At 42.8% G+C, this 26972-nt stretch overlaps 1 protein-coding gene across 3 annotated transcripts in view; it reads right to left on the bottom strand.

Moving 5' to 3' along the window:
• The window catches only part of SDK1 (sidekick cell adhesion molecule 1), a 683598-nt gene that overhangs the window by 322214 nt on the left and 334412 nt on the right, over nt 1–26972 (bottom strand). The window lies entirely within an intron of this gene.

The raw sequence follows: 26972 nt of genomic DNA, 5'->3' as shown, positions 1-26972 counted from the left end.
GGGCAATAACAGATTTGTGCGCTAAAGTCTGACCACGAGTCTCCAAATAAATTAATAATTCCTCCCCAAAACCAGAAAGTAAACAAACATCTTGTTCTGTGTTTCAGGTTTTCACTTCTCTCAATTACTCTTTTAGAGTTGCACACAGGTCGTCAGGGTCATCTATAACAGAACTCATAATCCCTTGAGAAAGCACGTAAGTAAAAAAAGAAAAAAAAAGGTCAACATACAATGCATGGCTTCTCAGGTGGGACAAATAAGCAAAACATTTCCTACCTGCTATAATTAATGGCAAATTTGGCTCCTGCTCAGTTAAACTGAATCAGCTTCGTTTCACCTTGGCTATTATACACAGGCTGACTCCTGTGCAAAAGTTCAAAACAATTGCCTGGGTAAGGCTAAAATGAGCCAAGTGCACTTAACAGACCTTGTTCTAGCACTTGTTCTGAATCTCCCTCAGGACTGGTCCTCAACTCTTCATACCCTTTTTGTTGGATTCTTCCAATTAGTCTCTGGAGCTTGTCTCGTTTGCTTTCCCTGCTTCTAGGAAACTCTGGCCTTCCTAGAAGAGTTCAACTAGCAGTCTAGGAGGAATGTCTTACCAGTGAGGCTGGTGGCTGCAAGAAGGATGTTACAAGAACATAAAAGGATCTAATTTCATACAAGTCATCAAAATAGGTCTGCGCTATAGACCCAGCTGTCAAAGGTTCAATATAGCTTATTGTCAGTATTCAGAAACATTCAAATACATACATACCACCAAGTCTCTGCCTAGTACTTTTCCTTTTGAAAGTTACTATTGTAAGTACTGAAAAATAACATAGAGACCTTAGATACCCTATACAGAGTGCACATGAAGTAGCATGTATGCTGCCAGTGCGCAGCAAAAATAGACTTTAGTGCATGGGTATGTCCACAGGACTTTTTGGTATTCATGAAAAGTAGAAGTTGGAAGCTTTTGTGATCAGCTAAAGTCCTGCACTGATGTATAGGACAAACCCTATCCTTCAACCTTCCTGAGAAGAAATTAGAGATCATGGGAAGGATTCCCCCATCCCAGCCAGTGGTTTTGCATCATCCTTAAAGGGTCTGCAAAAGACTGGTATAGAGGGATGCCAAGCACAGGACTGGAGTACGTATGCCAGGAACTGGATTGGGGCAGGAAGTCTGTAGAAAGACAAAAGGAAGACTGCTACCTCTGGTTTACAGATTTTGATCAGAACATATGGGTGAAAGAAACACAGTGCTTAGGTTAAACAGAAGGCTTTGACTTTAATAAAGTTAAGCTAAAACTCCGCCCATCACATGCCAGGCATTTAACTGGATCTGGCGCAGTTACACAGCTCCCCCATCATATAAACAGTGACCTGAAGTAGGCCCTTTTCAACATATGCCTAAGATTCATTTGTTTCTGAATCCTCCGTAAGAAAAACAGAGGGTATCAAGGAGCTTCACTATATGAAGAGATTATACAGTCCCCTTCCTTTAAAAGGGACAGAAGCCACCAGGGCAAATTATATGCATCTCATTTAGCTCTAGATGCTGGCCCCTTCAGATTTCGTCTCCATGACACACAGGCTGCAAGCTTCAACCAACAAAACATTCCCATATCCTCCTGAGATTTTTTTCCCCCTGCTGTTTTTTTTTTAAATCTAACTGTAATCTAATCTAATCTCCAAAGTGCTGCAAGGAAGGCAAAAATACACCAGGCCTCAGCCACTTTGGGCCCAAAGGAAAACTTCCTCCCTTCCTAGGAGGTAACTTGTCAGAACCATTGCTTCTTGGAAGCCCAGCTCTTTACTATACCTACAGAGAGGAAGGGCAAGGACAGAAAGTTTCAGAAGCCCTAAATTGGGAAAAGGGAGGGGCATGAGAGCATTTGATCTACCTACTTCCCTCCGGTCCAGTCAATGGAAGGAGAAAAAACCTTCACTGTACAAGTATGTGGGCATGGCTTTGTCACCTCTATACCCTCTTCAACCTCTCCTTTTAGGGAGCCAAAGTCCACTCCTGTTGGTTTCATGAAAACACTCCCCCCAGGTCAGCCAAAGAGATGTATTTTCCCAGACATTTCGAGAGGGCTAACATAACTTGAAGTGGTATGTGCAGCTGCTCTAAATTACACCAGGGGCTATGCTATTTCCCTGGCCACCAGCTCATTGGGGCATAAAGGAGTATCCGGCAATCCAATCCAAGTTTGTCAGAGGCCCCACGATTCCTTTTGAACTGCGGGCATGATATCAGTCATGCACCTAATCACTCCTTAGTCACTATGCAATTTATCAAGTCCCTTTCTATTACAAAGCCAAAATTTATGAAGCATGTGCAGAGCAGAGAGACAGTAGTATGCAAGCAAAGAGGTTGCCCAAGGATAAGGTGCTGAGGGAGATCAGGGCCACTAGCAGAAGGTGGAGTGTAGAGGACAAGTGGCAAATGGATACACCAAATGAATGCTATTATAGCCAAATAAAACTTTTACATTATAATTATTCCTTCTAAAGCATGCTGTGACAAAACTTTTAGGCATTTTGGCAGGTTAAAGGGAGGTCCTCTGATCCTTGACTACAAAAGGAAATCAAGGGCACTTAGCATCTCACAAGGTCAGGCACAGAGCTAGGTCTGATAGGACATGTCATTATGGGTGGGATGCATGGGGTTGAACTTGGCAATCTGTATTGTAGCCCCATTGAGATCAATGGAATTGCTTGAATGAGTAAAGGCTACTCACATGAGTCAGGCTTCTGGGTTTTCAGAGCTGAAGGAGCTCTGTCTCTGCTTATTTCTATACCTTTGCCATGAACAAGCAGAAACTAGCATTAATCCTGCATGTTCTACCTGAGCTTCAGATACTTAAACATTCAAAGACTGTATCATTCTCTTTTATTTTTAGTTCAAAAAGTCATTGATTTTTCTTTATAACTCAGATGTCCATATTTAAGCACCTTGGAATAGTTAGACACACAGGGGTGCCAGCTTTAATCCTCTGACACTGCCATTTGTGCCTAAGTACTGGGGAACATAAATAATGGTAATATTTCACTCTGCCTTCACTGCAAATTACATTTTATTGTTCTGCATCATAACCTTCAATATTGTTTAAGTGTGGCTTACAAGGCCAAGTATAATTCAGTCGTACTTTTAGGGGAAAATGTCCATTATTAGTACCTTGCATCTCAACATTTACATTTGTACTATTTTCAAAGATCATTTTTAAACAGGCAACCAAAAGGGGCTGGAAGAATGGATCCTTATGCGGAAGGGACAAATGATAAGAAGGGCGAGACTTATTAATGGCTGCATGCACACATTCAAATAAACTAGGATAAGTCTCCTAGGTTTGTCTCCTGATAAAAGGCAATCAGGACTCATAGTAGAGATGATATCTTTCATTAGGCCAACAAGATTTTTGCAAAAAAAATTCTTTAATTGCAAGCTTTTGGGCACAAACACCCTTCATCAGGCATTGGAGAAAAGATTGTAAAAGATTTCCCAAGCAGGAAGCAACTGTGACCACCTGAAACCTGAGATCCTGCTCCTGCCTTTGTTTCAAGGTAATTTGCAGCATCACAAATCCTCACAGGAAGTGAAAGGCTCCAGACCAGCTATGAACTGTCTGCCCAGAGGAGTTTTCCATTTATTGACTTCTCTGTGAAATCCTATGAGATATGAACTTTCATTTCTACCCAGGAGCGCTTTTACAGTCTTTTCTCCGATGCCTGAGGAAGAGTGTTTGTGCCCAAAAGCTTGCAATTAAAGAAATTCTCCTGATAAAAAAAATTACCCAGAGCCTCACGTAGAGATAATTGAGTGCTGAGGTCCTGAAAAGTGGAGAGCTGGCAGTGCTGACATGGTGCAGCTCAGGCAGGGGAAAGGGAGGAAAGGAGCTGTCCACACATCTCAGCATCCTCTGCAGTCTTGCTTAGTCTGCCTGGTGACAGATGGTAGCAGTGCAGAGGCAGCCCTGACTGGCTGAACTAGACCACCCATGGTCAGCTTGTGTTTCTATGCACAGTGTGGGGATTGTGAATACAAACATCCACTCTCCCAGGAGAAACTCTCCTTGGAGGGATTTAACTCTGGTTGTTCTCCAGTTATTTTTCTTCTGGAGTGGCCATTTTTACCCTGGAAAAAAAGCCTGAACACTTGTACATTTATGGTTTCTCCTGGGAAAGCAGCAACTTTCCCAAGAGAAGCTGAATCTCTTTGTGAGGCCTTAGTAGAGATTTGGAAAAGTAACACAGTGAGGTTTACATATGAGTAAACCTCATACCAACAACTTCTAACCTGTGTGAACTTTTTAAAAATGATTTTCAAAAACTCTCCCTTAGACGCTAATGGTACTAGCACCTCCTAATGTCCATATAATAAATCCCCATTCCATGCACTAAAAAAGACAGGCAGAAAAACTGCAGGAATATGTTCATAAAAGGAACTTAATTCAATTTTCTAAGCCCACAGTTGCTGTTCTGCTTAGGAAAAAAGCCAGACTAAAGAAAAAAACACCTCAAGAAAATAAAATAGCTGGGCAAGTCGAAAACAAATTTTTTCTTGACATAGCAAGGCATGTGAGATTGCTTCCAACATCAGCTCCATCTATTTAAAAAGCTCTTGCTGGGTTGAATTCCCAGAAACAGCTCTCACTGATGAGTTATGCCATCAAAATATGGTGTTTTGATGATGTGTGATAAAAGTCATCACCCCTTTGATATCATGGTGGAGAAAAGAGGTTGAACAACACTGAAAAATGTCTTATTTTGAAAAAATATTATACCAAAAGTTTTTTTTTCAAGAAAACTTTTCTTTTCATGGTATTTATTATTTACTCTATGTACAATATCTCCTACAAAATGTCACACTACTCACCTTTTGGCATAGACTAAAAACTATTATTTTTGGTCTCACAGACAACATACACTTCCTTGGTGATTTCATTTAGCTGCTTTATCTTTTTCACATTATACTACATCAAGGGGGGAAACAACATAGCAGTTCTTGCCAAGTGACACTAGCAGGCCTTCCCTGAAAGATATTAATAAGCTGTCTTCAGAAACTACCAGTCTTGTATGACTTTCAGAATACAATAATGAACTTTGTTCCTTGTTGCAGGATTTGTAAATCCTAGACTGAGAATATTCAGGAGATTGTACCAAAATAACCAACAGCACTTCACTTTGTATAGCTACACAAACAATTATTTTTCTCCCTGCTTCTTTTCCTAGCATAATTTGTAATCCTGGAACCATAACACAGAAGACAGATTTGCCTATACCACTCACCCACACAGGAAGAGGGATTTATTGCAGCCCCCGTTTCAACAAGCGCCATCTAATGTAATTCACTTCCACAGCCTCAGACAGACAATTTGGCAAATTTCAAATCTTTACCTCTTCTATTCAGAACCTGTTTGGCCAACTAATTTTGAACTGCTCTGGAAGACCGATTGTATGTTTATTTTCATATCAATCAATATAGGGGAATAAAGGCTGTAAGAAAGGAAGATCTAAAGAGCTCTTTGTTAGGGGTGAAGGATGGGGAAGAAAGGGAGAAAGGGGAGACAACGTCAATAATTTAGTGTTGTCTTTGTTAATTTAATATTACTCTAAGGCATCCAATTAAAGTGTCATGTAATAAAAGCAGCTGTTACAATAGATTCCCAAATCTTGTTATGTGTCAAGGATGTTAAACCTACAAAACTATCAGAACCCTTAGTCTAAGTTACTTTTCAGTGCTGCCAGATAACGTCCCACCTGAATACTGTTTTACTAGTAAGATTTTGTATGTAACAGGCAATCACTGCAGCACTTTGAAGTAATGGACCCCAAAGGACCCTGCAACCTTATTTCATTTATATTACATAATTATAAACTCGTCCTTTTTTTTGGTAAAAAGTGTGATTCTATTCAGAAAAAAAGACGCTGCAAACACTCCATAACAGGTTTCTAGATTTATTCTCTCTAAAATACTTTCTGATCACATATGCTAAATTGATAAGTAAAAAGATACTTATTTTTATAATTATCAGCCTGTGACAGGCTCACGACCATCATATCAATCAATGGGCATGTATGGCCTCCTTGACTATGTCACACCATGGTTTACTTGCCCACCATGACTTGTTGTTCATTGGAGTTTACCTCTGGAAGTATTTTCCCTGTAACCCCAGGTGACTCTGCTAGTACATCTTCTGTGGGGCTCCTCCTCCACTACACCCCACTCCTTGTCACTTAGGTGTTTCAGATCAGCCTGGATGATGCTCCTGATGTGGCAATGGAGTTCTACCCTCCTGCGCTGAGGCCTGGTGACAGGGACGGCTGTAGGAGGTCTGGCTGTGACCCTGTAGACTTGTGAAAACTAGAGCAAAACAAGAATACAACCAAAATATTTTGGATGTTCTGGTGGGCAGGGCAATGATGCCCCTGCGCTGAGCACTTTCTTCCAGCACGTGGGGTTGGGTGGTGCACCATGCACCCACTTCCCATAAACTCTCCAGTCAATGATGCCCCTCCTCTGAACCTGCTTCCAGGACCGCATTCCACTCGGCCAGGTGCTATAGTGTCACGGGGTGCATACCCCTGTGCCTGCGGTCCGTTCACAGTTCTGCAAGCCTGTCAGGCCACTCTGATTCCATGAATGCTTCACAGGAGCGTGTGGCTGGAAGGGTCCTATGCCAGCCTCTTCCATCTAGAGGCTTCGATCATGCCTACTATGCTGCCCTCTCCCAGTCATAGCTGACCTGTGTGCTCCTGTGATGGCTGTCATGGGTGCAATGCAGCAGTATGGGGTTGTAAACACCTGATTTACCAGCTGCTGCAATCCAGCTGTCATCAACATCCGTGTCCAGGTTCGCCTGGGTGATCTGGGCTTTGCCACACTTTCTAGGGATGTTGGCCCCAGGGAGAGTTACCAGCTTCCTACCAACAGAGGAATACACCTCCGGGTGCTCCCCAGGCACTCCATCACTGTCTTGAGCCCATGGTGATCCTCCTGGCATGCTGGTCTGGGTGGGCTGCACCAGGTCACTTCCAGCCACAGAGAGAGCTACCACCTATGTTGCTGGTGCTCCCTCTTTTCCAGGCTCTGCTTCTGGGCTTCTTTGAAGCCCAGAGCCTTCTGGCACCAGACCAACCAAGACTGCACCTTCTGGTCACATGGTCCTGGCTAGCTTGCCTCCAGCCTGGCCCTGTAGACGTCCACATGGCAGTTAGTGGGTTGGAGCCTGTCATGCAGCTCTATGAATCCCAAAGGATTCTGAAAGTTAAACTGGCTATTTTCCCATTTCTATGTCATCAGCATGGGTAAAATACTGCTGTTTAAATTCAGCTTAGTTACACCTGTGGGATGTCACTGTCTGCAAATTATGGCTGGATATAATTATATTCCTAAATAATCACCAAAGAGAATAGCCACGATTCTATATCTATAATTAATAGCCTAACCAAGATGGTTAGGCTATTCAGTGCCAATGACAAGAACTTGTTATTGAGTGAAATTTATTTAACAATGAAAATACGGTATTTAAGCTGGTCTAATAAAAGATATCAGATTCACCCAAAGAACCTTGTCTGCCAAGGATAGGTCTATACATTCATAGAACAGATCTGCTTTGTGAGAAAATGTCACTTTACAATCGTTACTTCTCAACCTAAAATAATACCCTATGTGTGTGTCTCCCTAAAAAACTGTTCAGTTCATATTTCAAATACATACATGCAAAAGACTGGTACTTGTGAGTGCAGTTGTGAGTTTATCGATTCTTTAAAAAATGTAAAGCTGTGACCAAACACAATACATAGTATATACAGATTTCTACAAATATATAGGTGCATAGGATACTTATATTATATCCTGGATATGTGTGCACACGACACTGCAACACTCAAAAACAAGAAAAGAAAATTAACTGTAGAACACACACAAACAATTTCTCCACCCAAACTTTCACTGGCCACCCTTTTTATCACCTGCAAAAAGAAAAGGAATTATGAGCTTTTGTCCACGCTGAGTAAAAGAGAGGTACAAAGATGAGCTATGGTTTTTAAAAAATGTCTACAAGACTTCTAAGATTCTCAGAAGTAGTATTACCTTTATACAATTAAACTGCAAATGTTCTCTTTGTTTTTAAATGTATGAATTTCTCTTTAAATTCATTCAGATATATTTGCCAGTAGGAAACATAAATGGGCTGAATTTGCACCAGTGCCAATTGGTGGTAATCCCATCAGAGACAATGGAGTTATACTATTAATATTAATAATTGTGATGAAATAAACATTATGACAACTTTTGGCTGGTGTCCAGGTAATGTAAAAAAATCTGTTTCCAAGCATACTGGAAATTGGGAATTGGGCCAATGGACTTATGAAAATGGGTAGACCTGAAGTCTTTGAAGTCCTGTGCCTGTAGTGATTTCTACAACAGCATCCATGTTTTGCAGGGATACAGGAAAGAAAAGGCCAGTAAAAGGTCCTTCTTGGCCCACCGCAAGAACCTACCCCAAATGTTTCAGTTACCGTGTGAGCACTCCCAGTGGGGTGCACTGGAACCAATTAAATGGCACATATGAGAGGAAAGGGGCAGCAGGGACAGAAATGACACACAAACCAGTATAAGCGATTGGAAACCAGTTTAAATCTATAACACAACAGATGGTCAGTGCACATAAACCACTTTCAAAATGGTTGAAACCAGTTTAAGATAAACCTGGATGGATGTAGTATCAGACTTAACTGATTTAGTTTAAATCAGTTTATTGAACGTGTGTGCCAGATGCCCTCCAGAATCAAGGTAACTCACAGTCTCCCAGCATCCCAGGCTGCTTTGCACCTCCCCCACAAACTTCTCCTCACAGGGTGGCTGGGTTAGCCTTGGCCTAAGCTGTCTGCTCCAGCCAACCGGGGAAGCATGTTGTAGCACCCCCCAGCTTCTGGTGTGGGCAACTGCAGGCATGTGGCTGCATTTCCAGAATCAAAAGTGAATGTCTGTTCACTTGCTTATCAGTTCAATCTACATAATTTAGAGTAATCTTCAAAGGGCTTTTTGATTGTCTGTACTTAGCTGTGGTGTTCCCAACCCGCTTTTAAACAAAACAGTACTGTATGGTTATTTGCCTGCTTCACTCTCCTGAACTCAGTCTGGAGCTTCAGCCATACAGAATTAATATTTAAATAACTTCTATGAAGTTCTTCTCTTCTGGTTTTTATATCAGTGTAATTGGTACCACACTGGCTTTGTTCTTACAGCATACGATATTATTGCGTCATAATATGAAGATATGCAGTTAAATCCTGAACTGTGTATGTGATGTTTTGTTACATATTATTCTCAGTGGTGCTGTATGCTAATTTAGCAGAACTAGTGAATGACACTGAGGATTGTAACAAAAATAGGCTTAATTCCTTTTATATCTCCTTGTTCTAATCCTTGTTAACAAAATACCTTCCTATCAGTGGGATTTCATATTTATCTTGTAATCTTTGCCAGAAGACTGAGCCCACATTTGTTTTCTCTTTGATAATAGGCTGCTTTTACAGTCAAAGCTACTAACATCAATGGCCAGAAATATCCTAGATATTTCTAAATCACCTATCACTGTGGTAGATAAGCATCAAGAACTATACAAAGAGAATTAACATACGTTCTCCAAATTTTTTGGGTTTTTTTTTAAGTTTTCTAAGTATGCCTTAATTCAGTGGGGAGCCAATTCTGTTGGCCCCAGATAACCCCCCACTCTCATCAAGTGCCATTTCAATCCCCTTCCCTTGCCCAACTGGATGCTCTGCTTTCTGCTCCCTATCCAATCTGCTCTATTTTCTGCTCCCTGTCCCATCTGGCACTAAGCTACCTGTCTTCTCTGCAGCCTATTATGTACCACATGCAGAGAGGCTGTCCAAGCCACTCGTAGTACACGTGTCACACGTTGGCTACCCCTACCTTAATGTAAGATTGAGTAATACAAAGAATTGGGTGTAGAATTTGTACATGCATCAGTATATTTTCTTCTTCATAGAACAATTAACCACATCAAAGATGCAAGACATATCATCTCCAGGAAATGTACCTTCAGTGCAGCTAGATTTTCCAACATAAAACCTAATGTTCCTCATTCATATACATCAAGAAAACTCATTTTGTTGCGATTTCTATAAGAAACTGCCAACTAATTATGATTAAGTAGAGATGTATCTAGGAATTGATTATTCATGCAAGATTAAAATACAAAATATGAAGCTGAAATTACACATTAGCTACTGCTGTGATCACCACAGATTGTATTTTTTTTTCTTTCAGACTGCAAGGTTTTTGGGATAGGTATTACATCTTTCTAGATGTTTGTACTATGCCTAATGTAAATTGTGTGCTGTCATAAGTTCTAATCACCTGAATTGTTCTTCCATTTAAAAATGAAGTCAAAATACCAAGGTAGATAATCTGGCGATGAAGAAACAAGGGGGAAAGGCCTCAGAGCTTATCAATATTTTCTCCAACTCTTTGAATATTTTTTTCTCACTTCAAAATTTTTCACTCACATTGGGTGCATGTACATGTGTCTTTAATGCGCAGTAGACTATTTTACTGCAAACGAAACCATTGCATAAGAAACTGTGACATTATGCTAATGTGAAGTAAAATAGTCTATTGTGCACTGTCACTCAAAAAGCATGCAAATGAACTACTGTTCATTAACACAGTGAAATGCACATTAATTTAGTACCTCATATTGGAGGTACTAAATTTAATGTGCATTAGAAAAGGTATAGTAATGCACACGTAGACACACCTACTGATAAAGTACTTCACTGGGATGCTGAATCCCTGTTTTATTTACTCCCTAGAACGTGGCTCCTGAGTCACTGTGTGCTCCTATACACGTGCAGGGAGCCTGCTCCAATGTTGGAGAAGACTTGATTAATTGAGTCAGCGGGAGCATGGAAATTACCGTGCTCTGGCAGCCTCCAGCGTCAAGTGTATCAGCATCCCTGCACTGAAAAATGGTGGTGGGGCACTTTAAACTAAAGCTCGTTTGACCAGCTTTAGTTCAAAGGGCCTCACTACCATTTTTCAGTGCAGGGAAGCTGATACACATGACGCTCTGGGCTCTTTTAATTAGTGCAGCTCTCAGAACTGCACTAATTAAAGCGCCCCCCTGCATCTCCCAGAGCACATCTATAAATGCCCTATGTCTCTGCCCTGCAGTTAAAACAGGGTGATCCTGGTTTGCCATACTACTTTGTGTCTTCCAGAGTTTCAGTGTAACAGCTTTTCTGTTCAGAATCCAGAAGATACGGTCTCCTCTGCTGCCTTTCACACTTCCACCTGCTTTGACAATGATGGTATTAGAGCTAGCAAAAAAATGGTCAATAAAATTACAAGCATCAGCTAAAGAGGAACTTGAACAGTAATGTACTGTCATCTTCGTCTTGCTCTGGCATGGAGGAGTCATTCTTCTCTGTGATAACCAATGTCCTGAGGGAAAGCGAACTACAAAATTTCCAATTCTGCCCGACTTTCACATTCACTCTCTCTCAGAGGTAAAGCCTTGTTTTAAGACAGCAAGTGAAATAAGTGTGGGACTGGGGGGAATGTGAACTTTCTTATCAGAAAGCACAACCTCACCTCACACCTTGATTAATCAAGGCTCCAATTTTACATGATGTCCTCAGGTCGCAACTATTCTGAACACATGACTTCAGGCTCCAAATAGCAGCACTGCAATGTTCAGCTTTCTGCTCCTGGCGCTGTGAAGAAGTGCATACCAAAAATTACAACACAATGCAATTTGCACTGAAGAGTGAAAAAGCTGGACAGGCAGGTAAATTTGAGTTTGCAGACTCAGAACCTTTTAAAACAAGAAGCCTGAAATGTTACTGGTAGTCCGGGGCCGAGAGCCCCCTGCAATGGCGTCTGTAGTTAGGCACTGGAAGCAAGTCGCTTAGCCTGCTGGCTTCTGCAAAACTTGCTCCCTTATGGGCTCCCTAGCCAGTTTTCAAAGCAAAGTTCAGTTCTTAAATAAACCACCAGCCAAGCAAAATCTGTGCCCTCTCCTGGGCACAAGAAGAGGAGCCCCTTTCGGCTCTGCCCCAGCATAGCAGCCTGGCCCTTCCCTGAAGCAAAATGTTCTGTTCATGGCTTGCTTGCTTCCTCCTCCAGGAACTTTTAAAGCTCCATAGGACACTCCTTGCTAGGCCTGTGCGAGGCGGCTAGTGTTCACTTCAGATTTGACTGATTCGGGAGACAGCGATTTAAATCACCAAATCAAATCACTGCCCCAAATCGATTTGGCCAAATCTGATTCGGAGATTCGGCTCCTGCTGAATCAGCTGAATCTCCAAATCACACAGGCCCTATACCCTGCCTGCTTTCAATGGCTGCCCTGCCCGGCCACAGCTCCCGGCTCCTTTTTTTTTTCTTTCAAAGCCCCCACTCACTGGCTCCTGCCCAGTGGGGGCAGTCCCTGCTGCCCCCACTCCCCATGCTATGTGAGGGGCTCTGCCACAAGCCCCCCGCCCGCTCTCCCAATGGCTGCCCTGCCTGCCCCAGCTCCAGCCCTTTAAAAAAAAGCCCCCACTAACCAGCTCCTGCCCCGCGGGAGGCAATCCCTACTGCCCCCCATGGGGGGGGGCTTTGCACAAACCCCCAGAAGCCCCAAGGCCACTGCAGGAGCCAGTGAGTCCAGGGTTTTTGTTTTGCATTTTTTTCTTAAAGGGCTGGAGCTGGGGTGGGCAGGACAGCCATGGGAGGGCACTGGGATAGTGAGTGGGGGGCAGCAGGTATCAACCCCCTGCTGGGCATCAGCGAGTGGGGGCTTTTTTTAAGGAGCTGGGAGCTGGGGCAGGCGGGGCAGCCATGGGGGGGCTGCCCCAGCAGGCAGGGATTGGGGGTGATCAGGGTGGGCTGGGGGAGCAGGCAGGGAATGGGGCCTGGCAGGGCTCCCGCCCATGGTCCCCTCCCCCCTCCTCCATGCCCTACTTACCAGCTTCAAGTCTGGGTCCAGCTCCCTGCTGCAGCGGGCAGGGACAGCCCGAATTGCCAAAGCTCTCCGAACCTTTTCTGAATCGATTTGGAGGGCTTCGAATCGATTCAGACCTTTTAAGCGGTTCCTTGATTTGATTCAGATTTGGAGATTTGGCCAACAAATCAGGCTGAATCTCCTCCGAATCTAATCAGCACCTGAAGCTTCGCACGGCCCTACTCCTTGCTTACCCAAATGCCCAAAAACTGGAATTTTTTCTGACAAAGCTGACTGTTCTTCCCTAAAAGGACAGGCTGCCCTATTATAGGCACCTAAACCCATATTTATAGACCTACGTAAGTGATTTCATTGTTGAAAATGCTCAGAAGCAATATCTCCTATCGAATATCTCTCTCCATAGTGACCAACAGCTACCACACACTATTACCTGAGACTACCAAGTTTCCCTTTCTCTTCCCTCAAAATGCATAATAGGACAAAACTCTGGTAATGCTTGGCCCATGTTGCCCTGTAATGGCTTTTACTGTCCATGCAAACTTTTCCTTTTCAAAAGCTCTAATGGAAAAGAGGGATGTTTTCAATTTAAAGAGCAGTTAAATATGCCATGGGTGATCCAGTGCTTTGCCCCTATGTGCTTCTCATTCTCACCTAAAACAACCAAGTGAGCAAATTAAAAGTCTAGCAATTTTCAAAGCCATTTTTCATTATAGCTAAATACAGACACTAAAAAAGCACCTGGCAGAAGTGCTCTATTGTGCTTTACTTAAAGCACTGTCAGAGTGCGAGTGAACCAAACAGATGTTTGCTATTTGGTGGGGGGCTCGAAGTAGCAGGGGGAGTAGGTACAAGGTACACTTGTACTCAATTCCAAGATGAGTATTTTTCTTTCCATGTTAAATGGTGAAGGGATCATCTTGGATTCAAGTACATATGGTACTTAGTGGGGCAGAACACATCTCTATAGACAGTCTCAGCTTCATTCCCCTCCCCCACCTTTCATTTATGAATAGTAACAGTTGCATATGCAGAGATTTGTGCATTGTGTAAATACGGCACACAGGGGTAGTGAGGGATATCATCTATCTCACCAAGATGGAAGTTTATCAGACTAGGAAATCATAAGAGTACTATAATTTGTAAAGTACCTGCTAAGGTTGTGTGAAATGGGCCATATTTGATTCATATTTGGCCCGAATCAGGGACAGCGATTTGATTTGTTGATTCGGATCACTGTCCCTGATTTGATTCGGCTGAATCCAAATCTGACGATTCAATACTGATTCGGAGAATCAGCAATTCGGACATAGACACAGCTTTAAATGTTTTTTCTACATACCTCACGGTATTAGGTGTGGCTCATGAATGCTGCGATGCTGGGGCGGATGGAGTGTCCCCCAGGAACGCAGGGCAGCCCCCCACGTGCTCGGTGGTAAACCGGAACTGGACCGGAAGTACTTCTAGTCCACTTCTGGGTCCACCAGGGGATGTGCTAGGGGGCCCCCCAGCCTCGGTGATCAGCCGCAGGGGGACCCCAAGTGCCCCCCCCCCAGACCCAGGAGGCACCCGTCACTGAGCCAGGGGAGTGTGGGTGGGCCCTCCAGTGTGCTCCCTGGAGGACCTGGAAGTGGACTGCAAGTGCTTCTGGTCCATTTCTGGGTCTGCTGCCGAGTGTGCTGGAGAGCCCCCCGTGCTTCTGTGGGACGTTCCATCCACCCCAGCATTGCAGGGTTCACAATCCATGCCTGGTACCTGGAGGTATGTAGAAAAAACATTTAAAGCTGTGTCTATGTCCGAATCACCAAATCTTTCCGAATCTCTCTGAATCAATTTGGAGGGTTCCGATTCAATTCGGAGAGATTAAAAGGTCTCCTGATTCGATTCAGATTCGACCACCGAATTGGGCTAAATCTCTGCCAAATCGAATTAGGGACCAAAGCTTCACACAGCCCTAGTAGCTACTTCTGCTATATAGCAGAATTTCAACTATGAGAAGACAGAAAAGAAAAATATTAAGAGAAATGGTCCTTATTTCAAACACGCAGCTACAAAGCTTCCAAGGAATTGAAGAAAAAAAAAAGATAAAGAAACATAAGGCTAACTGTTGGAAATCCCAGAAAGAATTTCTTAGTGTCCCAGATAATGGGTGAAGTCCAATGGCCTTTTACTGCAAAAGTGCAATCTAAAGTCCCATCTTTAGCTTTTCCCCCAACCTAAGAGTCTTTTGAAGCTTTCAACCAACTGATTGTAAAACAGCCCCGTTGCTTACAGAAATGGAAGAGAAGGACAAAGGAATTCCAGCATGTATCTACAATCTTACAGTTTCATGGGGCTTCATTAAAGGGAAGTAACCTGTGACATTACATGTTAGATTTACAAGTAAAGCTGCCTACTTATTCTACCACAAATCTTAACTATGGTTTCTTTCTCCGAAGAGCTCAGTATCCCATGCAGAAGGCTCTCTCGGAAGTTCACCAACATGGTGAGGGTGAAGTCTTTTCCCCATTCCATCACTAAACTGTAACCTTAGAGTACTAACAAAATAAGAAGGGTACAATGTCTCTCTTATCTGCATTTATAAAAAGGAGAAAATAACCAATGACCTGTATGTATAACACCTTTTCCTCCCCTCTGCTGCCCTAACTTCTCTGAGATGTATGAACAAGATTTTTTAACTCCCAGGAAAAATCAGACATGAAACCAAATCAGAAACTGAGACTTAGACAGGTACAGACATTACACTTTTACTGCTATAAGTGATTGGAAACCAGTCTATACCCGTAACAGAACAGAAGTTCAGCATGCATAGACTGGTTTAAAAATGGTGGAATCCAGGCTAAGATTTGACCCTCCCTCCCTCTGCAAAGGCCAATTTGCATTCTGTTCATAAAAGTTTTTCTCTTTCAATGGTTTTTAACATATCAAACTGGAACCATTTCCTAATGCACAAGCAACATTCAAAATCTTGATTTATTTGGCAGGTGGTCATTTCATCTACAGAAGAAAAATAGAAAAAAGTGCAGCTAGACTTCTGTTTTAGACCATCTTACTCCTTCCTCACTGTGACTTAGTGAGGCATTATGGAAGGCAGGTTTTAGAAATAATTGATTCTGAAAAAAAGCTTCCATTAGCAGCACTGGGAAAAGTTATTTGAATTTTTAAAAATCCCCATTCCCCTGGTGCCAGGTAACCCCCTAATCTCAAATCTTTAAAATAAAACTGATCCAAGATGTGGGAGAACTCACAGTTTGCAGGTAATGATATTTGGACTGTATATCTAAGATCAGATTACTGAAGCATGAATTCACAAAACATTCAGAATGAGATGGGTGGAAAATGAGTTTGCATATTTTACACTACCAATGTATACAAAATACTGGGGAGGCAAATCTGATCATGTTACACAATGACAGTGCTCTGTACATGGAAAGTCTGGGTTAACTTGTTGTCCAGATACAAGATGCCAATCTTCAAATGTTAGACATTAGATCTGTCACTGAAAAAATGTGGTAATTTGTCAGGGATGTCAGTCCCTGAAAATCTACCAAATACTATACATCTGAGTCAAATCATTAGAAGCCTTAGAGGTGCTGACGCCCCTACAACTTCAACTCAAGTCAATAGTAATGGGAAGCAGCTTTCAGGACGAGGTCTTTAAACCACATATGAGTTATTTTAAGACTATGATTTCATTTTAGTAATTTTAGATTAACTTATTTATTCCTTAGGCCATGGGGAAAAGATACATGAAAAAATTTATTGGAAGCTATTTTTTTACTTTTCTCATCTTATTACTATGACTTTACATTCGATAGGACTAAGGAACAATAATAGTCTGTTATCTTAGACTATTTAGTAACCAAGATGTGTAAATAGCCTCTAGGCATATATTGATCTTAAAGCAAGGATAATTTTTGGTGCAGTTCTACAAAGGGAACTGTAGTCCATTTTCATGCTGGAGTAAAAGGAGTTACACCACTGGAAAACCAGACCTGAAGTGCTAAAGGAACAAAATGGAGATGCTTTTGACAAATCGCATGTTTATAACAAACCAAAAACCGATCCTGAAACTTCAGAGATCATCCATTTCTGCTTCAAAATACATAAAGCAAAAGACTATCTGATCTTTTATAATGTATTATAGAACACAATCCTCAACAAAATGCACGAAGCATTAAATTCATCTAGCAAAAAGGTTTGAAAAAACAAGTCCCAGCACAGCTATCTGTCATATGATCATCAATACTGATCTCAGGAGATTGATCCAGTTCCAGCTCGGTAGAAGTTGATTCCTCTAAGCAAATCTGTTTTGCTTTTCCTTTAACAAATTATAGCCATTGATCTATATCAAAAAGATATAAATGGCCAAAAATCTCAATCCAGCATGTCCCGTTAGTATATCCAGGAAACAATCATTTCTGGGTTCTCATTCCTCAGTAAGCTCCTTTTTTTTTGCGGAGGGAAGATATTGGAGGGGGAGGATTTTGTAATGAGACTGCCCAAAGACGCAACCTCTGTTCTGATGGAAAAGATTTATTAACAGTGTTATGGTGGGAGTCACAAGATGGTGCTGTTACACAGTTTTGTAAGATCTTTGTCGTGGACATCCTCTGAAGTCTTTGAAGAAATACTATGACTCTATTCATTGTGTGTTGCAGGTTTTTCTTGGAAGAGCTGTTGCAAGTAGTAGGAAAGTTTGAATTCTGCCTCACGCTCTAGAAGTAGAGTCATTTCTAGGAGCAGAACATCTTCCTGGGAACCAAACACTAGTGCTTTGACTAAGAGTCTTGAAAAAGGGGACTGCCTCCATGATGAGTCCAGACCGATTGTCCGCTCATCCCTCAGAGCATGTCTACACAGTGAGCTTGCTGTGCATCTCAGTGGTGTCCTAAAGCAGGGGTCAGCAACCTACAGCCCACAGGCTGGATCTGGCCTATGGAGCCATTTGATCTGACCCACAGCTCTTGGCTGCGGGAGCTCTCCCCAGGGAGACGTGGCAGCTGCAGGCAGAAGCAGCCTGTGACCAGAGCTGGGTCATTCCAGACCCCCGCCTGAACAGGTTGCTGACGGCTGCCCTAGAGCATGCTGCGTGGCGCTGGGTAGGCTGCCTTGCAACTATGCTTCTTCCAGTTTATAGCTGCATGATGCCACAGACAAGCAAAATGGTCCCATCAGTCAGTATAATGTCTGAGGTTGCTGCTGCCAAGCATCTCGATATGGCCTCAGTCGCTCCGGGACTGGCGTATATAGCGTAAGTAAATACAACTACACCCGGCGTCAGCGTCGGCTCCATCAATTTCTTTCTTCAAAGGGAAATTGGCACGTGATCCTTCCACACGGGGCAGTATTCAAGAGCGGGGATACAATAGCTTTCCTCTTGACAGCTGACTGAATACGAAGATTGGAGACCTGTTCTCATTTATTTTTTCTGTTCAATTTACATTCACCGATTCTTATCATTTCACTGCCTGCTCTTCAGTTTTCCCTGTTTTGCTTCCTGAGTATTCTCTCTCTCTCTCTCTCTCTCTCTCTTTTTTTTAACTTGAGAAAGGTGATTAGATGGTTATGTCGGGGCTGGGGAATGCCTTATGGAGCTTTCCACAACTTCATTATTTTCTGTCTATTATTGGCAGTGACCGAGTCATTATGCTCCAGTATTTATCTGATGGGCACAGCCAAGTATCACAACCTCATTTCACAGAGTTTACCAAATCACCATCATGGGAAAATGATTCTTTGTCACTAATAGCTTGGACTAGATTCAGTGAGTGACAGAGAGGTGAAAAGCTCTGTAAACTGCAGCTTCTAATAGCATAAGCCATCAAAACCTATTTCTAAGCTATTCCCCTGAACATACCCGTTAGCACCTTCTTGATACATTTTTTTTTTAATAATTCCACTTTAGCATACTAGTCCTGTATTATTTCATTATTTGAATATGTCAATATTACAGTTCTTGCCCCCTCTCCCAACTGAGCTACTTCTGCAGGTTCTTCATCCTCTGCTTCCTTTGGCTTTGCACTGCTTTTGCATTTCCTGCTGCTTCTCCACATTTATGGCTGTTCTCTCCCCTCCATTTGCCCGCAACTTGGATCATTTCAGCCCCCTCTGTACTTGTTCCATGTTCACACTTTTAGATGCTCCACTTCCTCTCCTGTTACATATTTCTATTCCTGACAACTATGAAACTACTAACCTACAATCCAACTGCAAGAGGTGATAGTCAGGAGAGAAAAAAAAGTGTACGAGAGCTGAACTCACAATACTCATGGGGAAACCCGCTAACTAAACCATTTTTTCCTAACGCTGTAATCATTTTCTCATTATACACCCGCTTTCACATTGCTTATTACAATTCATACAGTTTAATAAATTCACTTTACAAAAAAAAAGAAAAGAAAACTCCTGTTCACTTCGTACAAGCGAGCCCATCCATATCTGTGACCAGCTGTAGCAAGAGTGAAGAAATACATTAAGATCAGGAACAAAATCATAAAGTGGCTACCAAATAAATAACAGGAATAACAACTGATCTCTGAAGAGGAAACTGGTGATGGCTCCCTGTGCTGCAATTCACTTTCAAAGTCACAAAAACCCTTTTGAACTTCTTGTATTCCCCTGACTAATACCATCATTATTTCAACACTGGCTGTTCACAGTGAAACAGGTGCTATCTTGTCAAACGAGACTCTCTTTCTTTCATCATCTTCGAGTTATTCATTACGTATTGTTACTACTGACAAGGTTTTTTAGTTGCCTGGATACCAGGTCATGCGGATAGAAATGCCCATGATCCCTGAAGAACTGAACTTTGGGGGGGGGGGGAGGAGAAAGGTGGGACGGGGAGGAAAAATTGTTTTATTCTCCTGTGTAAACCTCCCAGCAGAAGGACCTCCATCCGCTTACCGTACAGAGATGAGATGAAATTAATGATAAAATGCTTCTAGCACCTGATTAAAATGAACCTTCTCCATAAGCTAACATTTTCGAGTTCCATTTCAAAAAGCTTTTGCTCCTTACTATCTACAAAAGAGTCTGCCAAGCCATCTAAAATACAGGGGAAATATTAATGTGTGAAGTGGGTTTAAATTTATTCTGACAGAAACGCAGAACAAAGTTTGCTTGGGGAGGCAAAAATGGTTTGTATCTGGACTGGGAAAAGTTTAATATTCAACTACAAACCTTACAGAAATTCTGAGCATCACCCCAAACAGACAAACATTTAATATCGTTAGCTTATAAAAGCATTTCAGGTCTCTTGAATAAGGAGACTTTCTCAACTTTCTTCATCGGTATTATATAAGACAACACAGATGGCTACTCAGAAATCCATGCTCACCACTGACTTGCAAGTTCTGCAGCCATATGTTAGGCCTGAACTTTAGCACCCCTCCCCTTTGGAAAACATGCTGAAATGTGTGCAAAGAATGGTGCATAAAAGAAGAAATGTTCCTCTGGAAACTGGTTTTTTCTTCCTCAAATCAATAATTTAACTTTTACTTAGAAAGTTTGCTTTTCCTCTGGGATGCCAGAGGCTTGTATTGTTCTTGTTCTGGGATGGGAAGTAGTTTGACGGTACCGTGCCAGACAGAAATAAAGTCTGACCTCCCCTGCTAGAAGGAAGATGATTAAGAGGAAAGTAAATTCTGTCGAAGTTTTGCTTTTCGCTTCCTTAATGGAATGTGATCGAATTCCCTGAAACAACTACTTCTTCAAATGCGTCTGACTTTTAAAATACAAAGGGTAACGCTCCAGATTTACACAGCCACATACCTTGGAGTACTCCACCTTACTCATTTCAATGACACTCACTATGGCTTATGATAAAGTGTCTCAGGTAGCAAGGTAAAGAAGGTTTCTTCTAAATGATTTACTTTGGCAGCCTGCTCTGGGGTATAGATTAAAATATTGAGTCTGGTTCAAATGCAAGTCAAGCCTTTAATGTTTTAAACTAGTGATATATGGAAACCCTCATCTATCATGTATGTATTAAGCATAAGGCAGAACCAATGAACTAGCGAGTGATGTTTGGATACGGCTGCTCACAGTTCTGTCCTAAAGGGACAGAAGAAAGTCTAGGCTTATGCTTAGTGGCTCTCACTAATTAGAAACAGGGAACTAAGAGAAAGCCCAGTGATTTCACTGTGTGCAATGACTGAAAATGGCCGGTACATTCCTGACCATGACAAGAAACAGCAGTAGAGGGAACTCAAATGAAAAACTGCATTTGCAATACTTAATGACATTTCCAAACAAACAATAGAAATTCCTGCCATGCTCTGGATTCTCTGATAATATTTTCTCACACACAGAAAAGAGAAAAGGATGTGCACAGGATGGAGAAGGCAGTCAGCCAAAATGTACACAACTTAAATGCTTATTCTTACTGACACACTGCAAATGTTACAGAGCCAACTGGAGGATTTTATTAATCTCAATCTGCATGAGAAGGATGTTAGTATCCAAAGAGGTAATTTGATATTTATTTTTCCAGAAAAAGCCCCCACTACTTTGCTACAAAAAGGCAGGCAACAAAAGATAAAGGTTTCCCTGTGTATAGTATGTACAATATAATGTATTAGGGGTGTGCGAAGCCAGCCCTATTCGATTCAGATTTGGCCCAAATTAGCGTAAGTGATTCGATTCGGCTGAATCCAAATCTGAAGATTCGATGCTGATTCAGAGAATCAGCGATTCAGCCATAGACACAGCTTTAAAAGTTTTTTCTACACGGCTCATGATTGCTGTGGTGCTGGGGTGCATGGAGCATCCCACAGGAGTGCGGGGGGGCCCTCCATGTGCTTGGTGGTGAACCTAGAAGTGGACCGGAAGTACTTCCGGGTCCACCGGGAAGTGCACTGGGGGGGGCCTCTGCGCGCCACCCCCCCAACTCGGTGATCGGCCGCAGGGAGACCCCGGGTGCCCCCCCAGACCCAGAAGGCACGAGTCACTGAGCCAGGAGAATGTGGAGGGGTCCCCCAGCATGCGCCCCAGTGGACCCAGAAGTGGACTGGAAGTGCTTCCAGGTCTGCTGCCGAGCATGCTGGGGAGCCCACCGTGCTTCTGTGGAACACTCCAGAAGTGGGCCTAGCATCACAGCATTCACGAGCCGCCTGCTACCTAGAGGCATGTAGAAAAAAACATTGAAAGCTGTGTCTATCTCTGAATCTCCAAATCTTTCCAAATCTCTCCGAATCAATTAGGAGGGTTCAGATTTGATTTGGAGAGATTAAAGGGTCCTCTGATTCAATTCATATTCAGAGATTCAGCCACCGAATTGGGCCAAATCTATGCCAAATCAAATCAGGGACTGAAGCTTTGCACAGTCCTATAATGTATTATGCCTCATCTGAAAAGTAAAGGAGTTCACTCAGCTGTTCCTAAGGCTGGTGCTCTACTGGAAAACTAAAAGCCTAGGTAGGGAGATCAATGATGCTACAATCCTACAGTGGAACCATACATACTGAGAGAATGGCAAAGCACTGGATTAAAAGGTGCATATGAATGAACTGTTTTTCCCAATGTTCATCAGATTCTTTGAATATGGATCCACGACCCAGGCTAAGTTGTGAAAAAATCCTCCAAACCATACCTGTATTTTTATGCTGTCACCCTCCCAGGCAATACCAAGACTGCAACATTTTCTAACCTATATTTTGTATTTAACACAGTGGAACCACTAAGAAAGATCTATTAAAATGAGAGGCTCCTATATTCAGTGTGGAAATGTCAAAACAAGTTATAGAAAGCATTGGAAAAAACCATCCAGCCAAAAAAGAATCCGGGGTGGGGGGAAAGAGTGTTAAAGCCCTTGAAGGAATATATCACAAAAAAAAAATTGATCTACTAAAATTAATTAAGTAAATTGATTGTAAAAATTTACTGCCCTACACAGCACAGAATAAGTCTTGTGGGAGGCAAGTTACCAGAGTCAATTTTAGCCCTTCAACCATGAGGATCTTGTAAAGCGCCTCATAAACTCTATCAATAATGCTGTAGGAGGAAAATAATTTCCTATATATGCTAAATACTCCACAAGCAATATCCTGCAAAACACCTAACTAGGTTGCCTCTTGTTAAGGGTCCCTGGTTTATTTCTTTTGTTTGAGTCAAAACAGAGAAATAGATGTTCTAATATTTTGCAAGGTAGGATTTGTTTAAATTTTTATTCACTGCATGTCAAATCTCTCACACGTTAAGTAATAAACTTGGCCGTCTTCTTCTTGTAGTCATTATAGATTAACTTCAGTAGGCTTTGGATCAGGTCTTACATCCCTGATGGATAGAACTTCCAAGCTTTACCAGTAAAAGGTACAAAGAAGTACCTAATTAGCAGACATCTTCCTAAAGCCCCCTCTTCACCCGAGAGCATTAAAAAGAACTGTCAGCAAGGTAATATAGCCACTTCCCTGACTCGTAGAAGCGTATGGCAGAAAGCCACTGCAAGAGCCCATCCAGTGCACCAGGGCAGGGTAAGTACTGTACTTAGACTACCCTGGATGGACGCCGTCTCATTCCTAAAAATACGAGCATCCCCAGGCAATCTGTTCCAGGGCAAACCCTCTTTACAGTTAACGTTTTTCCTAATGTCTAACCTAACTCCAGCTGATTTCTTCTTGCCCCGCCCCGAGCATGCATGGAGAGTAATTCATCAGAATCCGCTTTGTAAAGCCGGTATCATGCTCTGCTGTTTGTCTTCTATTTTATAAATGAAACTAACCCAATTCCAGGGACATTTCCTCAATGGTCAAACTTCTTGAAGAAGTGTATGCTTCTCCTCTTGTACCACGCAAACAAGCTTTTTAATAAAATTCCTTGCCCCTTGGGGCTAAGTACAGATAGTCAAAAAACCTGATGCTGAATCGATTCAGTCTTTGCAGGTTAGTCTAAACTGCACAGTTTAAATTCAAACAGAAGTGAACAGACATTTACCTTTGATTCAGGAAATGCAGCCACATGCCTGCAGTGACTCAGGCCAGAAGCCAAGAGATGCTAGAGCACGGCTCCCTGACATGTGGCCAGTATGGGCTGTGTGTTCACTTACTCTTCCTGATGCCCACAAGGGAGTTGCAGTCCAAAATCAGAGCAGCAGCACTCTGCAGGGTTACTCATCACTTCCCTCTTCCTACTTCCAGGTGCCTCTGGGATTTATAGTCCACAGCTGCAGCCAGCAGTGAGTTTGAGTGGAGGAGAGGGTGTTTAACTTCCCTTCCTGGCCCCAGCCCCAAGCTGGGGTTTGCCAGGGTGGGGAGGGCAGTCCTGTTTCCCCCCACCCCCTGTAGACTGGGCTGCATCCCCAGCCAGGCTTGCCCCCCAGCTCTTGTCAGCTAGCCCTCACTGCTCCAGCTAGGGAGCACAGGGGTAGGGCCGGCCCTTCTCTCTGGAGCAGACAGCACAGCCCCACCCAGGGCTGCAAAATGCTGGGGGACTGTGATTTAACTTGAACCAGGAAGGGGGCTGGGACAGAAGTTTCATAAACTGATTTCACCAAAATCAGTTAAGTCTGATACTACATTCAACCAGGTTTACCTTAAACCAGTTTCAGCCATTTTCAAACTGGTGTATGTGTACTGAACTTATGTTCTGATCACTTAAACCTGTTTATGTGTAACTTCTCTCCCTAGCCCTGAAGAGGTCTGATTTTAACCCAGTTAATTTAGCAACAGGTTACAATGGCAGCAGCTGGTAGCACTTTAATAAGTGCTTACCAGGGATACACCCACTCAGCTACATAATAGGAGCTAAGCAACCTTGGTCAAACTAATTACATTACAGATTAAAAGGTATCTGGAGCTCCACTCATCTGCTTGCATGCATCTATATTATTTAACTGTGTCCTAAGAAACACCCAGAAATAACTATGTATTGACACGGGCCTGTGAATAAATCATTAACTGAGAAGTCGACAAAGATTTAACAGACAAGTAGTAAACAGGAATGCAATCCCAGTTTTTATTATTTCTCCTCTACTTTGATCCTATGGAAAAAAAACCCAAAAACCATGTCAACTCTGGTGAAGATCAAGATATTTCTAAGAATCACTGACTTGAATTGCAGTTTCTTGTTATTGATTCAATGAATGTGTGTGTCGGGCCAGTGTAATAGCTCAAACACACAGGGGAGCTGGAAGGGAGCAGTACAAGCATGCAACCTGTTGCACTTCAGGCTTCGCAGTTTGATTGATGAGATCATCTGTGACAGCAGTATCAATGCACCCTGCAGTTTCAGTGCAGCAGGTGATAAGGTCATTCTACAAGAGGAAAGAACCAAAATATTTGGATAGGAGGGACCAAACTTAATTAAAACAGTGTAATCACAGTGGAAAGAATGAATGCCTTGGCACTAATGATCTCCCACTTGACTTGCAGGGCATACAACTGAGCACACAAGGAAATATGGTAAAATGGCATTTACAAAGAGTTGGATAGAAGCTATCTGATAGTCTATTCTCATGAACACGATAGGGTCAACTTTTTTCTGTAACTTTAAAAATATTTAATATAGGTTTTACATTTTTAAGTGTTCTGAGAGTTAAGATTAGCAAATAATAGGAAAATGACATTTTTCCTTCATTCTCCAACATCTTCCAGAATACAACTGACACCTCTTCCAAAGCCTTTACTGTACAACTAGAGCAGGAGTGGGCAAAAATGACCCGTGGGCAGAATCCAGCCTGCAGGGCCCCTAAAAAAATTAGAAAATTAATTAATATCTTCCCATGGTTGCCTGTCAAAGATGACAAGGCACCAGCAGCAGCAGGACCCAGGAGGAGCTGGTGGCAGTACCCAGCAGCAGCAGCTGCACGGCCCTCCCAGCCCCACCCTACCCTCAGCCCCCAGTTGGAAGCTTCTGCCTAGCATAGGCTTCTGGCCTGGTGACCATGGGGCTATTCCCCACCTGTCTCCACCTGAGACTGGAGACTCAGATAACAATGGGCAGAGAAGGGAAAGGGAGGATCACCAGTGCAGCAGGAGCCAGCCCAACTCAGCCAGCACCACATGGTTCCCAGCTGGCTCCTGCTACACCATGCGGTCCTAGCCAAATTTGTAATTATTTTAATTGTTTTTTAAAAAATCAAGTTTTAGTGGAGGGGCCTGGCAAGGTCATGAAAACTAATGTATGAAGGGGCCATTTGGAAATGCACATACTGAAAAGAGCACATTTCCTTGTAAATACTCAGAATATTCATTCTACATATTAAGAACGACAGGTCTGCCAGAGGTGGTGCTAGAAAAGGAAGAGGGCATGGACTCCCAGGAAGGTGGAAGCTGGAAGTTTGTATCTTCTGGCAGCAAGAAGAGGAGGAGTGCATTCCATTGGTGGAAGAGGCCAGGCCAGGAATCCCCAATGTGGAGAGAATACAGACTACTACTCCTAAGAGGAAGCAATGGGTGGTACTGATTGGAGACTCCCTTCTGTGGGGGACAGAGTGATCCGTCTGCTGGCCTGACCTGTTGTCCTGAGAGGTATACTGCTTGTCTGGAGCCCAGATCTGAGATGTCACAGGAAGATTACTGAGAACTGTCCAACCTTCTGACTACTACCCCATGCTGCTCATCCATGTGGGCACCAACGATACTGCCAGGGATGACCCTGAGCAAATCAAGAGTGACTACAGGGCTCTGGGTGTGAGGGTGAAGGGGAAAGGGGCACAGGTGGTGTTTTCCTCTATCCTTCTAGTCCAGGGGAAGGGCCCTAGCAGGAGCAGACACATCCTGCATATCAATGCATAGCTGTGCAGGTGGTGTCTCCAGCAGGGATTTGGCTTCAACCATGGGATGTTGTTCCAAGAAGAAGGCTTGCTAGGAAGAGATGGGATCCACCTGACGAAGAGAGGGAAGAGGTTCTTTGCAGACAGGCTTGCTAACCTAGTGAGGAGGGCTTTAAACTAGGTTCACCCGGGAATGGAGAACAAAACCCTGAAGTAAGTGGGGAAGCAGGGGACCTGGAAGAAGTAGGAGCAAGAGGGGGCAACAGGGGAGGCCTGTTCATTCTTCCTGAAAAA

Source organism: Alligator mississippiensis, chromosome 13, assembly GCF_030867095.1.
Source record: "Alligator mississippiensis isolate rAllMis1 chromosome 13, rAllMis1, whole genome shotgun sequence".
Lineage (NCBI taxonomy): Eukaryota > Metazoa > Chordata > Crocodylia > Alligatoridae > Alligator > Alligator mississippiensis.
The sequence above is the reverse complement of the archived record's forward strand: the minus strand, read 5'-3'. Positions and strand labels throughout refer to the sequence as shown.